We start from the raw sequence: 17,020 nt of genomic DNA, 5'->3' as shown, positions 1-17,020 counted from the left end.
GAATCAGGGTCAGGATGAGTCAAGGCTGAATCATTGACTACTCACTCTAATGGCCCTTCCTCCTCAGGGCTCTGTTGATGCTGACTTTTGTCCTCTTCCAAACTGAAGAAAAACAAGTAAGCATACAAGCACAAAACCAGCCCATTGGACTTCTTGCTAATCCTATTTGGTTATTTAAGTGTGGCAGGTACCTTCTCTCCTCAGGGCCTTTGCACATGTTTCTACTCTCTCCTCCCAGGCTTCTCTTTGCAGTTCTCATTCTCAGTCCCATTTACTGTTGGACGAGTTCCTAATCACCCTTCATATCTACATGTAAATGTTACTTCTTCAGGGAAGCCTTCCCTGATTATCTTCCACTCCAGACTCCAAGTTCCCCTTCATGTACTCCCACAGTCACCTGTCTGCCTTTTGTAGCACTTAATCAGAATTTTAATTAAATGATTATGAGTGTAATGATTTAAGATTTGTCTCTCTCAATAAATGTTTTATTCACTATTGAATCCCCAAATGCTTATAACAATGGCTGACTCTGAATTTGTTAAATAAATGAACTAGCAAGTAAAACCTCCAAAATCTCACCATCTACCCTGGGGGAGAATCTTATGCTTTGCAAGGTGAGCCCTTCATAACTTTCCTAGCTTCCTTAATATTGTGGTCCTACTAAGTGTTCAGGAGAAAGCAAACAAAACAAAATTATTACATAACTCAGTAGTTTGAGAAGGAAGAGCAGAAAGTATAATTATTAAGCATCTACCACATATCTGGGCTTGTGTTTCTCATTGTATCCTCAAAAACCCTGCAATATAGAAGAAATTACTTGCATGTGACAAATGAGGAAACAAAAAAGAAAAAGGACAGAGCATTAGGACATGTCAGTCCCTTACTCTGGAATTCAGTGTCCTCTTCTGTAAAATGGGGTTGAGGATGAGTGAGTGAGGCAACCCTTAAGGTCTGTGCCAACTCACTTTCCTTTGGAGGTTTTGTCCCCTATTGTTTATTTGTGTGTGTGTGTGTGTGTGTGTATGTGTGCACGCGCATGTGCGCATGCAAGTGCACAAAGTCATCTTGGACAGGAGCTATGTCATTAGCATGAATGCTCGGGCCTCAAACCCTCAAAGGAGGCACCTTGGATAATTACATTATGGAATTTGAGCAGGGATGTGTGTGTCCTGTGCACCCTGGGAAGGCTGTAATGTCTTGCTCAGCTTTTACTCTATTCCATAGAAAGGATTATAAAGGGATTAGATGCAAATGCACTTAAGATTTGGCTGATTTGGGCTTGTATTCCCGCACTGATGGTTGGGATATTTATTCAACCTGATATTGCAAGATGCTTTTCCTAGGTGAGAGCAGGCACTGCGATAAATGATAATGCAATCAGTAGCAGCAGGCAAGATGAGAAGATAATCATTTGCCTCACCTTCCTTTTGCTGATTCTTTAGATTTCATCAATGTTTCCCCCTTTAAGCCTTAGAATCACTGCCCCTAAAACTCTAAGGAGAAAATGAAATTTTATTCTAATGCTCTGGGCAGTTGAGCCCCTGACATTTGCTAGAATTCCTTTAATCTTGCCCAAAACATTCAACTGGGAAGGAAATGGGAAAAAAATGTTATGAGCTGGGTTTAGCAGGCAGGGACCCACCTTCAAGAATGGGTCTGAGGTCTTTTCTCATTCCTGGGGTCATTCTTTTACTAGGCATTAGCATTTTCCAGGAGGATCTATCAAATGTTTCAGTTATTTGACTTTTGCAGGTGCAAACAGACTGTTAGGTGAGACTGGAAAACTAGAAGCTATTATGCAAGTTGGAGAAATACCAGAAGAACCTTTTAAATGGAAAACAGGGATCAAGAGAGGTTATGCAAAGGAGAATGTGGGAGAAAGAAACACAGGAGTGGTTGTGGATCTGTGAGGGGATGAGGGAAACCATCTTAGGAGATACGGTAACAAATCTATAGCTGTCTGTTCTAAGCACATTATGTGTGTGAACTCATTAACCCTCACCGTTACACTATGAGTTTGGTACTATTTTTATGTCTATTTTAAACATGAGGAAGCTGGGGTCCAGAGAGGTTGTGGACACTGTCCTAAAGCCTACATGAGAGTCAGTGCTCTGTACTGATTTGTTGTCTCCTTCTTTGATAACAACAGTAATCATTACAACCATGACAGCATTAATCACAGTGGCTGCAATTCACTGTTTACCATTAGCCAGGCTCTGTGCTGAGCCCTTATGTCAGGCTATCCTAGCAGATGCCTCACAGGTTGTAAATATTTTTATTCCAAATAGTACAAGTGAGGAAACAGGTAAGAGGAGGTTAATTAGGTTGGCAGAGATGGCACAACAGAGCCAGCGCTTAACCCAGGACTGCCCCAGTCCGAAGTCCATTGGTCATGGTGCCCTGTGTATTGTGGCAGGGCCAGCACTTTTTGGGCAACAGCTTACCCAGCCCAGGGCTGATCATTTTGTATTTTTCATCTAGGGACACTGGAAAGTGGTCAGCTCTTCTCTTCTTGCTTCTCATGGCTGGGTCTCTTGCGTTATCCTTGGCAGCTGTGTAATAGGCACACAGACCAATGAACGCAGAGGAATAGAGGCAAGGAAGGGGAGCACTTAGAATTATGAGGTTTTCACTTTTATTTATAAACTCAAAAAGGGCTGGAATTACACGATATTTATTTGCATACAGCTTTGTGATGTACAATGTGTGTTCGCATGCTCTATCTTTTTTAATCCCCATGTAAGGCAGTGAGATAGACTTGATTTATTAGTCTTGGTTTTAGGCTGAGGAAGAAGTCCAGGAGTTTCAAGTGACTCATCAGGATCACACAGCCAGAAAGTAGCAAAGTCTGTTCCTAACTCCAAGTCAGTAGGTTTTGTCAGTCTGTGGTTGTCATTGGAGAGAACAGTTAGGAGACTCATGGACTAACACAAAAGGAATGAATGGGAGAGCAGGCAAAGGTTTGAACCTGCCTTGTTATCCCACAGGACAGGTAGCCCCACTGGCACCATGGCTCCGGCAGGCAGACAAACCCCAGGATGCTTAAACTGGGATCCAGGGAGGCTTATGTGAAATGTCCAAAATAGACCAGTTTATGGAGACAGAGAGTAGATCAGTGGTTGCCTAACGTTGGAGAGGAGTGGGAGGGGGAAAGGGAGTGACTGCTAATGAATACAGAGTTTTCTGGGGTGAGAGGTGATTAACTCTTCTAAGACTGATCATGATGGTGGTCGCACAGTTCTGTAAATATGCAAAAAAACCATCAAAATTGTAGCAGGGAGGGCTAGTGCGTGAGGAACTCCAGGTTGGGAAGCAGGAGCTATTTCCTACAGGCTTTCTGGTCCATAAAGCCTCTGGAAGCAGACACTGTTTACTTCTCACCGAGCAGTAATTGCTGTTTCTCTGCCGGTCTCCATCGCCCTTCTTTCTGTTCTGGCCTGGCAGGTGGTGCTGTAGGGAGAAGCCAGAATAAAAGAACCTCTCGTTGCCCAGGTCTGGGTTCCTAGTGGTGACTCCCTTGGGCCTGCACCACTGATGGAACCCTGCCAAGCTCTGCAGCCTCCCCCAAGCCCCAGGCCCTGTGATCCAGCATGGCCACCAGCCTTTCCCTTCTGACCCAGGATACATCAAGCCCAGCCTGAAGAGCAAACGCCTGTGCAAAGACTGCTTGCCAAATAAGAATGGACATAGCCAGTAACAACACATTCTGGGGGCTGTGGCCAGAATTCTGCACATTGCCCTCTGGGTCCCCGCCTGATGCCTTTTTTACCCCAGCCCAGTCTTTGACAGTGCTTTGCATGGACAGGTTCCAAAGGAAATAGATAAACTCTCTGTTTCCCTTCCCATGAGGAAACCACTTCATTCCCTGGAGAGCTGTCTACCTAGGAGGCTCTGTTGGGACCGTAAGGGGTGGAAAGAGGGGAGTGTCTGAGCAACCCTGAGAGCTGGGGGCTGCAGGGAGGATGGCAGTTTGTCTTCAGGGAAAACAGCCTTGCATGGGCTGTAAAGTGAAACTTACAGCTGGCAGCTTGCTTTCGTGGGAAGATTCTGGGTACGGAGGCTGGGGCTTAATTAGAGACAGAGACTAAAACTGGCCCCCAGGAGAAGAGACTGAGCAAGGTGGGCCGTAATGGTAAATGCCTCTGAGGTGCCAACTGCCAATGGCCCGTATGTCTGGGGAGAACCAGAGAGGGAGGCTACATGGCGGGGAGGGAGGCAGGGAAAAAATTAAAAAGGAAGGGTCCCATCCCCTGCTGATAGGCTAAAACCACAAGGTAACTGTTCTGCATTCACATTTTATTTTAGGATCTTAGAATGAAAGCTCAATTAACTAGAATGGGGCAAAATGACAAATTTGAATTGTTGAATAACTCAGGACCAGGTGGAAGCCACTTTTCTGTTTCAACCTTTGCCAGGAAAAAAGAAAATGTTTGAAAATACCTTGGTCTCCTTCTCCTTGTCCGTGCTGGAGAGGGTTTCCCAGCAGTGTGTGTTCGTACTGACATGCCACACAGCCCTTCACAGGCATGCCACCCGACTGAGCAGATCAGCACATGATATTGCATTTTGCAATAATTGAATACTTGTGCTGTGATGCTGGCTTGGATGATGCTGCAAAGAGAGGGATCCAACCTGTAAAGAAGTAAAATAGTGAATCCCTTTGATTTTCTTGAGATATGTGAGAACTTTGCTTTGGAAATATGCAGGGGAGCCCAAGAAGGATGACCCATAATTCTACCTACACAGAGACCCAGGCTGGGGTGGGGGCGGTGTGGAGGTGACTAGAACCTTGTGATTTCTGCGGATGCATTTCTGGACCATGCATGACAAGTGTGATGACCCGCCATTTTTATAGAAAGGGTGAGACTTGCTTCAGCTGCAGCAATGATGATGTTATTCTTACTGACTTGTTTGGTGGTGTTTCACGTTTCTTTATCTCTTCCAGTGTGTCATCCACAGTTTTTGCATTCAAAGGGGTGTTATTCTCAAGCAGAAAAAGTTGAGACCCACAGGTGTTGAAAAGCAGGTAGAATGTGGAATAACCCCAATCTTTGCAGTGGCCATTTGCATGGAAAACTGTAGAGTAGTGCTACTTTGGGAAGCCCTGCTGGTTACACAGTCAGATCCCAGGGTGATGGCACCGTGGTGTGGCTGCCACACTCCTTCCATTGTGCATCAGCAGCAGGGCATTTCCGTGGAGGGGACAGGGTGGTGTCCTGGGCCAGGGTGTGGCCTAAGGGGATCTAGTGGTGTAGATAGTCATGGGCCCTGTCGCCATGAAGCACACGGATGCTTGGCACACTATGTAAATCTCTCCCTTTCGATGCTTCCATTAATTTTGTTTCTTTTGTGGACCAACTATTATGGGTTGACTTGGGTCCTCCAAAAAGCTATGTTGAAGTCCTAACCCCTAATTCCTCAGAATGTGACCTTATTTGGAAATAAAGTCATCACAGGTGTAATTAGTTAAAATGAGGTCATTTGAGTGGAGTAAGCCCTTAATCCAATATGACTGGTGTCTTTATAAGAAAAGGACAGAGACACATACGGGATGGGCAACTCTGTGCAATGAAGAGGCAGAGATTGGAGTGATGCAGCTGTACACAAAGGATGCCAAGGCTTGACAGCCACTACCAGAAGCTAGGAAGACGCAACGAAGAATTCTACCCCAAGCTCCAGAGGGAGCACGGGCCTGCTCACACCTGGATTCTGGACTTCTAGCCTCCAGAAATGTGAAACAGTAAATGTCTATTCCTTTAAGCCATCCAGTTTGTGGCAGCCCTAGGAGACTAATATCCCAGTCTCTACCCTGCCCCAGCATTTCAGCCTGATCCATATATTTTCTTTTAAAATGCTCAGATTTGCACCAAAGTTAGCATCTAGGCCTGCAGGCTGGGAGCTATTCTGCCTCCTCATGATGCTTTTGCGCGGCTCTGCTCCAGTGTGCATTGTGTTTGTCTTGGAGGGTGCCTCTAGCAGGAAAATCTTAATGTTCTCATTTTCAAGCTTGGAGGGAGACCGTTGTTCTCAGTACTAAAACAACAATTCTGTTTACCCAGGGTTTAAGTAACATTTTCTCACCAGATCCTCTCAACACACATTCTGCAGCTCTTTAACATTGTGGTTTTTCTGACCTTATTTTTACAGACATTTTAGGTGAAAATATTTATCAATGCCTGATCCAATTCTCCCCGTTAGGTCGCAGGATTCTCCACACAGCCTTGAAGCTGCTGGAATGACCAGAGTACACTTTCTCCACATCTCAGAGAGACCAACTCACTAGCTGTTTTTATTACTGACATTTTATTTGAAGGTACGTTTGACATTTAACCTTAGGAGATGGTCCCTAAATCCATTATGCATTTACTGCCTCAGTGGGACTCACAAAGGAGAGAATTCTGGGTGGCAGGCCAGGCTCTGGGAGAAACTTCCAGCGCCAGGCCAGTCCCCAACATTGATTCACTTCATGTTCTCTGGAAGTCTCCTGCCCACAGCAGCTGCTCCTTCAAAGAGGGAAACGCTTTGGACTCATGAGTTGAACCGGAAGGGGTGGCTGCAGCCCAGGTAGGCCCAGGCTGTGCTCTGGGCTGAAGTGGGGGCATGAGGAGGAGTTTTGGGGGCCTCTGAGCTGTTCAGTTCTACTCATTCACACTTCATTTTAAAATGGTGCAAGGTGACTGGGAGTTTGGAAATCTAGGTTATCAAGCTAGCTGAATGTATGACTTTGTAAAGTAAGAAGTTAAGAGCATGACCTTTGGGGTTTGGCTACCAGCTCTGAACATGACTAGCCATGTGAATCTGGGCAAATTATATAACCTGTATAAGCTTCAGTCTCCTCATCTGTAGAATGGATGGAGTGGTAGAGGGAGATATTCTTAACCTCACACAGCCAGTGTGGAGAATAAAAATTATCATATTTATAAAGCACATAGCACAATGTCTGGTACACAGGAGTAAATGAAAGCAGGCATTATTTTTCTGGGCAACTCACTGTGTATCTCTGGACCTCTCTTTTTCCATCTATAAAATGGGAGCTCACAGCACTTACAGCTCAAATGTTATATTCTATGAGGGAACTTGCAGCCTCTCTGTCCTCTACATCAACCATGTATTGTCTCTGCTTCTGTCTTTTACTTTTCCGTCATTTTATTTTTAACTGTATTTTTTCCTAATCATGAACACAATTTTTAAAGCACAAACATAGAAAAAGAAATTTAAAAGTCTACAATTTCAGAACCCAGAGAACATTTTCCAGTATCACTTTCCGGTTTCTACATATCCTTTTTTCACTTTGTAATTTCATGTGAACATCTTCCCAGATGCTAATTGCTCTTCTGCAGCATCTTAAATAGTTTGACAACCCAGAGTACAAAGGCCTTGAAAATTTTTTGACAAAATGTATATTATGAATACCAGAATAGTTTTCAGTTTCTCCCTGATACAAATGACACTGTAAGGAGGTTACTGTGATTCAGGAAGTGATGCTGGAGGCTTGGGTCAGGTGGAAGCAGGGGGATGGTGGGAAGTGGTAGGACTGTGGTTGCTCTGAAGGTAGAGCTGGGAGGATTTGTTGGTTGATGGGATGAGGCATGTGAGTGACAGAAAGGAATCAAGGTTGACTCCAAGGGTTTCAGCCTGAGCAACTAGAAGAATGGGCTTGCCATTGACTGAGACGGGAAAGGCTGCACGTGCAGCAGGTTTGGGAGAGAATAGCAGGAATTTGGTTTTAAAGTGTTACTGTGGAGAGGTCTTTATATGTGCAAGTGGAGATGTCAAATAGACAGGTGGAGATATGAGCATGGAATTCAGGAAGATATCCTGGCTGGAGATATAAATTAGGATGTCATCAATGTGTAGAGATGGACTTAAAGACTTGAGATCAAATGACATCTCTAAGAGACTCCAAGAGCTGCAGAACTCAGAACAGCTTCTACCACATCATGGGGATCTTTTGTCTTTCTGCTGCAAGTACATGATGACTTAGGCCCCTTTTTTCTTAAGCCTGTGGTGTGGTATTCAAGTTTAAGCCCCACTATACCAAATGAACTGCCACCTTTCCTAACCACTCCCACCCCCAAAGTCCAGAACCGCCACCCTCACTAACAACACCTTGGGCAGGAAATCACAGAAGCCTTTCTCAGCTGAGGATAAAAGAGGCTTAAGTTGTGAACACTTTTAAGACTGATTTATTTACAGCCTATAGGATTGTGCTAATTTGTGCACCTTCCTTAATTCTTCACCACAACTCATTTCTTTGTTACAAGCAGAATGAGCCACCTCTACTTTCCCTGTTTCATTTCCCTTTGGCTGATGTTGTGGGACGGGAGCATGAGGGTCCAGGGGAGATGATAGAATGCACTCGCAATTTTGGCTGGCTCTATTTTGGTCCCTCTGACTGTTCAACAACCTCTGCAGAGAAAGAATAGGAGAAATGAGGACTGCAATAAAGCCAAGGGGCTCCCTGCTGGACTGCTGTTTCCATCCCGATGAGGACCTGAGGTTCCAAAGGCTGGGCAACAGACCGAGGTCACTATATACAACATACCCAAGTATTTATGTCAGCAGTGGGGTTTTATGAAATTTCAGTGAACAAACAAGAAAGAGATAATGGTAGATGAAGCTATTAACAGAGTTAAAAAGATGAAATTTCAGCTGGGCATGGTGGCTCACACCTATCATTACAGCATTTTGGGGGGCTGAGGTGGGAGGATCAACTGAGCCCAGGAGTTCATGAACAGACCAGGCAACATAGCAAGACCCTCTCTCTACAAAAAAAAAAAAAAAAAAAAAAAAAAGAAATGAGTTTTGCAGAAGAGAAAGGATATGGATTGGTGAGAAAGTAGTAGAAGGAATCACTGCTAACTCCCTTCTTCTGGCCTGCACAGTCCACTTTCTTGGTTTCTCATGCCTCTGATATGATCACTTTGGAGCCACAGTTTGCAAAACCTCACAGCCACCCTGCTGAAAGCCTGGAGGTTGTGCATGTGAGCATGCCCTGGCGTGGTGTTCCTCCTTTGTGGGGTTTGTCTCTCTAAGTCTTTCTGCCTCTGATTCTGAACTCTCACACATCCTTCAGTGGAATCACCAAACCTCTAGAGTTTCGATTTCTTCAGCTTTTAAATGAGGATGATGATACCTCCTTGCAGAACTTTTGAGAGGATTAAGTAAAACTGCCCACAAATTGCCCATCTGTACCTGGCACTTAGTTCAGTATCATGCACCCCAGACTGACACCAGTCCTGCCTCTCAGGAAGTGGCCAAATTATTTTTAGCCCTGCAAGGAGGAGGTGGTTGAGCATCAAAGGTTCAGGAGTCATTCCAGAATTTCAGGATAAGCCCCCAGAGGTAGACTAGGCTCTTGGCCAGGCTTATGCAGATATTGCACCAGGCACCAGTGACACACCAAACAGCCAGAGGAGGCTCCTAAAGGAGTGGTTCTCAGTCAGCGTTCTGTGGTTCCCACCCTGGTGTGCCCTAAGACCCTTTGTAGGTAAGAAAGCCCATTAGGATCAATGGGTGAAAATAATCTTGTTATAGCTGAGGATAACTACTGATAGAGACATGTCTGCAAAACTGAACATGGACTGAGCCATAGCACTGGGGAACAACTTTGCATTATGATGGAGGTGTAGAATCGTGTCCAGCCTGTGCCATAGAAAGATAATATGTTGGCCGGGCGCGGTGGCTCAAGCCTGTAATCCCAGCACTTTGGGAGGCCGAGACGGGCGGATCACGAGGTCAGGAGATCGAGCCCATCCTAGCTAACACGGTGAAACCCCGTCTCTACTAAAAAAAAAATACAAAAAACTAGCCTGGCGAGGTGGCGGGCGCCTGTAGTCCCAGCTACTCGGGAGGCTGAGGCAGGAGAATGGCGTGAACCCGGGAGGCGGAGTTTGCAGTGAGCCGACGACAGAGAAAAGAAAGATAATATGTTTGCTAGGAGCAATAGAACTGTGCTTTGTCAAAATACAAGCGGGCATAGCTGGGGCAGTAAACAATTCCTCTCAAGCAACAGCACAGAGCTGAAGAGGGACAAAGAAGTAGGGTGAATAGAGTGGGCTATTGACTTCTTCCTTCTGGGCTTCAATTTCTTCATTTGGGCATGGAAAGATTAATGGATGTTCAACTTTCCTGGGTAACAGACTTCTAGGGGAATCTCATCAAAGCTTCATTCATTCAGTCATTCAACCATCCATTTATTCAACACATATTTTGTTATGCATCTGTGATGTTCCAGACCCACGCTAAATGTTGAGATTCACAGGGAGTAAAGGGGAAACAGCCTACCCTTACCTTGGCTCAATTGACTTTGATTCTGTTATTTAACATTCAGCCCAGGAAGCTCTCCTGACCCACCCCTTTTCTGTGGTTAGATCAGGTACCTCTATCCCATGCTGAGTGCAGCTGCACACCTGCCATCTGTCTGTGCACAGACTGGACGTTACTCCACCTCCAACCAGATGTAGAGTTGTTTTCCACACTGCGCTGCAGTCCATGGTCTGCTTTACAGCTTGGCTGTGTCAGTAGATGTCCTCAGTTAGAACAAAACACCCTGCCTTTTGTTGGGCTTTTCCTTCACAGCTGTAATTAAATAATCATGTAATTAGTTCATTCACTTGATCATTCAGCAAACATTTATTAGTTGTTTAACATTCTTCTCATCTGATAAATGAAAGCAGAGGTCACATCTGACTTATTCACTCCTGTGTTCCTGGCGTGACGTGTAAGAGCTAACAGAGTATAACGATAAGAATTGCCCTGGACAGGGTGTTTGCGCCCCTACTCAAAATTCCTATGCTGAAATCTTAACCCTCAATGTGATGGGATTAGGAGGTGGGGCCTTTGAGAGGTAATTAGATCATGAGGGTGGAGCCCTCATGAATGGGATTCACATCCTTATAAAAGGGACCCCATAGAGCTCCCTCACCTTTTCCACTGTATGAGGAAACGAAAACGATGAGATGAGAGTCTGCCACCCAGAAGAGGGCCCTCACCAGAACCTGGCCAGGCTGGCACCCTGATCTGAGACTTCCAGCTTCTAGAACTGTGAAAATAAGTATCTGTTGTTTATAAGCCACCCAGTCTATGGTACTTTGTTATAGCAGCCTGAAGTAAGCAATATTAACAACAATAAGAAGAAGAACAACCACTCAACTTTATTAATTCATTCCCCAAATCTTCATGGAACACCTGCCTTCTGCCACCAAATACCAACTGGGTCTCTTGGGGCAGGCTTCCCAGGTGCCTGCATAAAATGATGAACAAGGCAAGTGCACAGTTCTTCCTTCGTGCAGGCTGGGCTCTTGTAAGGTGCTTATTGTGTGCCAGGTGCTGTCCTAACTCTTTATGCCTATTTAACCTTGACATTTCCTTTTAACATGTGTGCTTTCATTATCACTATTTTATGGGTGGAGAACTGAGGCACAAAGCAGTAAGTCCCTTGCTGAAGGCCACAGAGCTGGGAGATGGTAGAGCCAGGGTTTGAACCCTGATGATGTAGCTATAGCTGCCTCTGCCACCTAACAGTGCGTGCTCTATAACTAGCTGCTGAGTGAATGAAGGAATGAGAGAATACCCCTTTTCCAGGTTTGACATTCGGGAAGTCTGCCCCTGCCTTAGCTGAGATTCAGCCCAACACATCAACACACCATGTTACCCCTCCCATCTCATTAAAGCAGACCCCCCAGGCTGAGGCTGGCTGGCTGGAGTACTGACCTGGAGGAGAATGTCCTTTAGCAAAGAGCTCCATGGAGAAAGTGAGGCAAACTGTGTGATCACCAGAGTAGTGTTGATTCCACAAACACCAACTGGGCCTCTCAGGGAGATCTTGGCCCTTCTCTGGGAATGCTGAGGCTGGAATCTGTGAAGCACTTTTGAGAATTCAGCTGCAGCGTGAACCTGCTAATTAGGGTTGTGTTTATTTTGTACTACATAAAGCAGATTAGATTAACTGAGCAAGACGGAAGCATTTTGAGGGATAACGCTTTCTCTCTGGCCCAGGCTTTCTTTAACTTTACTGTTAGGGCCTGAGGGCACCGAGGTCCTTTCTTTGCTGGACCAAAGGAGACAGAGGGTTTCCTGGCAGGGCGCCCAGAGCTCGACTCTCCTCCACGCTCAGGCAGCGGCTGACCACAGGGACCACTGGAAGGATATGACTGCCTCTAATCCTCTTATTGCGATGCACTTGTAAACAAACACTCTCGGGCATTTTACCAGACAACAGCCCAGGAGCTGACACCAGCTCATTTTCAGGCACGCACGACCAGCTACAGATGAATTTTAAAATGCTGCTGAAAACTAGAAAAGTATTAAACGACTTGCCAGGGCGGAAGGGAGAAGCCATGGGATGCCCTGCCAACCCCAAGGCAAAATTCTCCCCATAGCCTGTGGGGCCCACCTGATTGTCTATGCCTCCCTATCCCATACCACATTGTATCCCATTGTCTCTGCCTCCCCAACCTGTACCTCACTGTGTATTTAAGCCATGCTGCCTGCTTTCCATTCAGTGACAGCTCCTTTCTGCCCCAGGCTCTATGCAAATGCTGTTCCCCCTTTCCCTCCTTCCTCCTTTCCCATCCTCTAGGGCCTGCTCCCCTACTTTACCCTATCTTTGGAGACCCTAAGCTAAGGCTTCTCATAGAGGGCATGAGCTCCCCAGGAACAATCAAAAACAGCTCAGATTTCAGGAGGCAGAAACAGGAAGATGCACTTTGCCAAGTGAGAGCCCTATGGTGTGTCTCCAGGTACCTCTGGGTACCAGGTGCTCTGCTGGTCACAGTCCCAAGCTGGCACTCACAGAAGGCAGGGGCATGGGCCATGGGAGAGCAGAGGCCACTGCTGGCTGCCATTACCATTTCATTACTCATCTGCTAATTGTGGCAAATGGGGATTTTACAGCTCCCCTGGCCCTCGCTGTGGACTACGAGTGGTTTGATGGAGAGGGAATGGAAGACCAGCCTTGGAATTTTTTTAAGAAGGCCCATGTGCCTGCCTACCTGGTTCATTTGGACCCTGCAAGCCTGCATTTGGGTCCAACAGCCATTTGGCCAGGAGGCAGGGCATGGTGATGGGCCTGGGAACCCAAACACTCCAAGCTGAACCCTGCCTCTCTCCATCAGGATAGAAGTCTTCCACTTGGGCCATTCATAGTGGGTAGCCAGTGGTTGCCACTGGGTTTAGAAGAGTGATTGAGTCACGTGCTACTGCTGGGCAGACCCTCTGAGAGGAGGCTGAGGGGGCTGTGAGGAGACACCAGGCTTCCTCTTGGAGACCATGGACCCAGAGGCCAGTTTCCAAGTCCTAGGTAGCTGTGAGCCACAGCAGCAGAGAGCCAAGCTTTGAGGAGCACAGGCTCTAGAATCCACGGCCAAATCGGAGCTGGCTCTGTAAGTGATGGGACATTCAGTTTCTGAGTTATGGGTAAGATGAAATTAGATAATGTACGTAAATGCTCAGCAATAAAGGATCCAGTTATCGGGGAGGGAAAAGAAAATTCTCACGCCCTGTGCAGCGCACAGTTTCATTCTCGACCTATCTTATGTGTTAGTGGGGATATTTGAGGAGCCCCTGATCGTATCTGCAGCTCTGTAATAATAACCAATAATTATATCTGACGTCAGTGAGCACTTATTGAAGTCCAAGGGCTTCAGTCTTTTGTGTCTGATCTTCACAACCACCCTACACATAGGCCTTCTGAGATCCATTTTCCAGATGAGGAAGCAGGAATCAGGGGGAATAAGTAACGTGCCAACGGTCACTCCAGCAGAGATGCAAACCCAGGACTGTCCCTCTGCGTGGCTTCGGACCAGGGGTCCTCTGGACCCTTCCTTTCTCTTTGGTCACTATCATTCGATCACTTTTGTGAAGAACTGTAGCCAACTACTCTCTCTCCCACCCTCTTCTCTGAGAGGCAGAATTTGGCAGGGGCTAAAACTGGGGTTTTGGAATTTAGGCAGATGGGTTTGGATCCAGCTCAGTGGCCTACTAGCTGCATGGCTTGGACAGTCATTTGCCCTTTTTGGGCCACATTTTTATGTTTATAAAGTAAGGATAAGGCCTGCTACATAGAGAGGTCACAAGACAGTAAATGAGCTCAAGGACCTGCTGGTGCCCGACATACACCAGATCCCACTTGTCTTCCTCAAGGGCAGCTGTGCCACTTGGAAGCCACCACACAGCCTCCCTCTTCTGCAGAACAGCAAGAGGGTAGGAGGCAGGCTCAAAATGAAGCCACATGCACCCCTCACAAAGGCATTCCCTTCCCTCCACTGTCTCCAAGCCCACCACTGGAGGAGGAGTCCACTGCCTTATTTTTCTATTTTTTTATTTATTTTTTTGATATAGAGAGAAGTGGTCCAGGGAGCATCTGCTTCTGTGTTTACAGGAGTGTGGCCTCCAGAGGTTTCTGATTTTTGGTGAGTGACAGCTTAGAGGATGCGGCCCCACATCTTCAAGAGGCTCACAGAGTCAGCAGTAAGGGGCCAGCAGCAGTGACCCCACCTTCTTCCCTCCTCACCAGCTGGGGTTATCCAGAGTGCCCCTGGCCCCCGCTGGAGCCCATGAGGCTCTCCTTAGCCTCCTCACCACTGGAGTACCACTGGTGTGTGTCCAGCCTTCAGACAGTCACTCTCACCCCCACTGGCACCTTGTGGCCAGCATCTGAAGTGTTGGACATGCCTTTCTTCACTGTGATACAATTTTTCTGCATAGGAGAAAAATCATAGCACTTTTGAGTAAGGGAGTTGCTGTGTTATTCTGCAGAAGAGAACAAACTCTGTCCAAGCTGTTATTTCACGTCTGTTCTTAAGAACTGTCACTGTAATTCCCCAATGTTAACAGAATTCTGATGGCATGCCTGCCTGGAGCTCAGCGTCCTGCACGTATCAGCCCCAACCTACCTCCAGGGTCTTACCTGCAGGTATTATTATTGGGAATAATGATGGCTGTTGATTAAAATAATCATATCATCCACAGTTGAGGACTCACAAGGTGTAATGCCATCTCCTAAGCACTCGACTCATTATCTCACTGAGTTCTCATTGGAGAATGTATCCAGAGGAAGTAGGTGTTAGGTCTCATTTTGCAGTGAGAACTCTGAAGCCAGGAGAGGGTACCTTGCTTGTCCCTGGGCTCCTAGACTTCAAAGCTGAAGTTTGTGCCACTCTGTTGACTATCACTCCAGACCCAAGGCCCCATCTGCTCCACACAAACTCCCTTCTCCAATGAATACTACCTACTGCCGGGTTCTCCTGTGTGCCTTCCACATGCCTTCCCCATGCTTGTCAGGCTGTTCCCTTGACCAGGAAGACCTTGGGGAACAGCAAGGTGAAATGGATGGGGCGCAGGCTCTGGAGTCAGGAACAGTGCATCCCTCCTGTTCCACTTCCCAGTTCCCAAACTATTTAAGCTTTCTGGGCCTCCGTTTCCTTACCTGGAAAATGGGAAGATGTCATGTCCTCATTGATTTGGTGAGGCAACATACACAAAACATCTGGGTGGTGGCACTGGCTTACCTGTCTGAAGTTCTGCCTGAAGTTAGAGGCGTCCCTCTAGAGCGAGGCTTTCTCTGACTAACTCAGTCTGGTGACATTTCTTCTTCCGAGCCACTCTTCTTCTTTCTCCTCTAGGAAGTCCATGTGCCATAAGGGCAAGGGCCCTCACATTGACTTAATGCTGTCACTTGCACATTGCAAGAGCTTGATCAAGGTTTACAAAGCAATTGCCCTTCAGGACTTGTCACCATCTGCACCCCACCTTCTTCTCCACCATCCTCACTCTCCCCAGTGTCTTCACTCTTCACTTCCCATCGCCCACTCTGAGCCTCCTGTATCTAACTCCCTGTGTCCCCAGACACTGAGGTTCTCTCTTACCTCCTGGCCTCTCTGTGTATAATGTCTTCCTTTACTTCTTTCCCTGGGTAACTTCTGGTCTTCCTTTAAGATTTAGCCCAGGTGTTTTTTCCTCCTCCACGAAGTCTTCCAGATACCCCAGGCTGGTTAGATACTCCTCCTCTCTGTTCCCACAGCCTCTGACTTCTCTCTTAGCACTTGTCAACCTGTATTTGTCCTGTTTGTTCACCTCTCTATCTCCCTGGTAGGATATGATCCCCTGAGGGTAGGGACCCTGTTGTTGTCATCTCTGGAGTCCTGGCATTTGACATGGTGGCCATCACAAAGCCAGTATTTGCTGAGTAGATGGATGACTGGAGGAATCAGCACCTGGCTGAAAAATTCTGCACATCTGCCACTTGGAGTATCTGCCGATTGGGTTATGCAACGTCTGTGTGCGTGATGTCACTTGACTACCTTTACCTTTGTGTCCAAGAGACTGTGCCAGCTTGTAAGGGAATGGGACACAGTACTACAGAGCTGTGTGTAAATGTGCATGTGCATTTCGTGCCTCCAGTTCAAACCTTGTTCATTAGCACAGCAATTAACAGCAGAGCGTAATGGCAGATGGCCCAGCTCTCCACCTGAACCCCTGGCTCCTTGGCAGGCTTGGAGCAGGGCAGGCACGTCTGGCATGGTTGATGTTTTCATTGATCTAGTGAGTTCAGCTCCCAGAGCTGCTGGCTATGGAGACAGTGAGCTGACGTCAGTGCTGGCATTGGTTGGGGGCTGGGCCTAAAAGGGCCAGGCTTGTAACAGAGTCTCGGAAAGCTTGTAGAAGTTTGGGGACTTTATTGTTTTTATCTTTTTTTAAAAGATATTAATTTCACATTGGGAAGTCCGAGCACCCCACTATCAAATTTTCTTAAGCTCCAAGGACTTACCTAGGAGATGATGTCTCTTTCCTGCTAATTCTTTACAAGTTACTGGGCTTTCTACAATTGTTATTTAGGATTGTGATATCCAGGCTCTTTGGCTTCAGCTAACAGACACTCACAGCTTAGTGTCTGGAGTGGTATAAGATCAGTGTTGTGTAAACACAATTAAATTTAGCAAGTTTGGAGACGTGGGGTGTTTTTCTTCCTGTTAGTCCTGGGTTTGAATTGACTTCCTGGTTATTACCCTGTGAATGA

General features: G+C 46.5%; 1 protein-coding gene and 1 long non-coding RNA gene across 2 annotated transcripts in view; one reads left to right on the top strand and one right to left on the bottom strand.

The window, feature by feature from the left end:
• Positions 1–17,020, top strand: part of NAV2 (neuron navigator 2) — an 808,709-nt gene that overhangs the window by 167,801 nt on the left and 623,888 nt on the right. The gene's annotated exons all lie outside the window — the stretch shown is intronic.
• LOC105528607 lies at positions 2,615–16,062 on the bottom strand. The gene is made up of 4 exons (XR_001004381.1): positions 15,870–16,062; positions 11,716–11,860; positions 10,383–10,581; positions 2,615–3,450 (listed from the first exon to the last, which is right to left on the bottom strand). It is a non-coding gene; the product is annotated as an uncharacterized LOC105528607 (long non-coding RNA).

The sequence above is a fragment of the Mandrillus leucophaeus genome, unplaced genomic scaffold (genome assembly GCF_000951045.1).
Source record: "Mandrillus leucophaeus isolate KB7577 unplaced genomic scaffold, Mleu.le_1.0 Scaffold723, whole genome shotgun sequence".
Taxonomy (NCBI): Eukaryota; Metazoa; Chordata; class Mammalia; order Primates; family Cercopithecidae; genus Mandrillus; species Mandrillus leucophaeus.
This window is presented reverse-complemented; position numbering and strand designations above follow the sequence as displayed.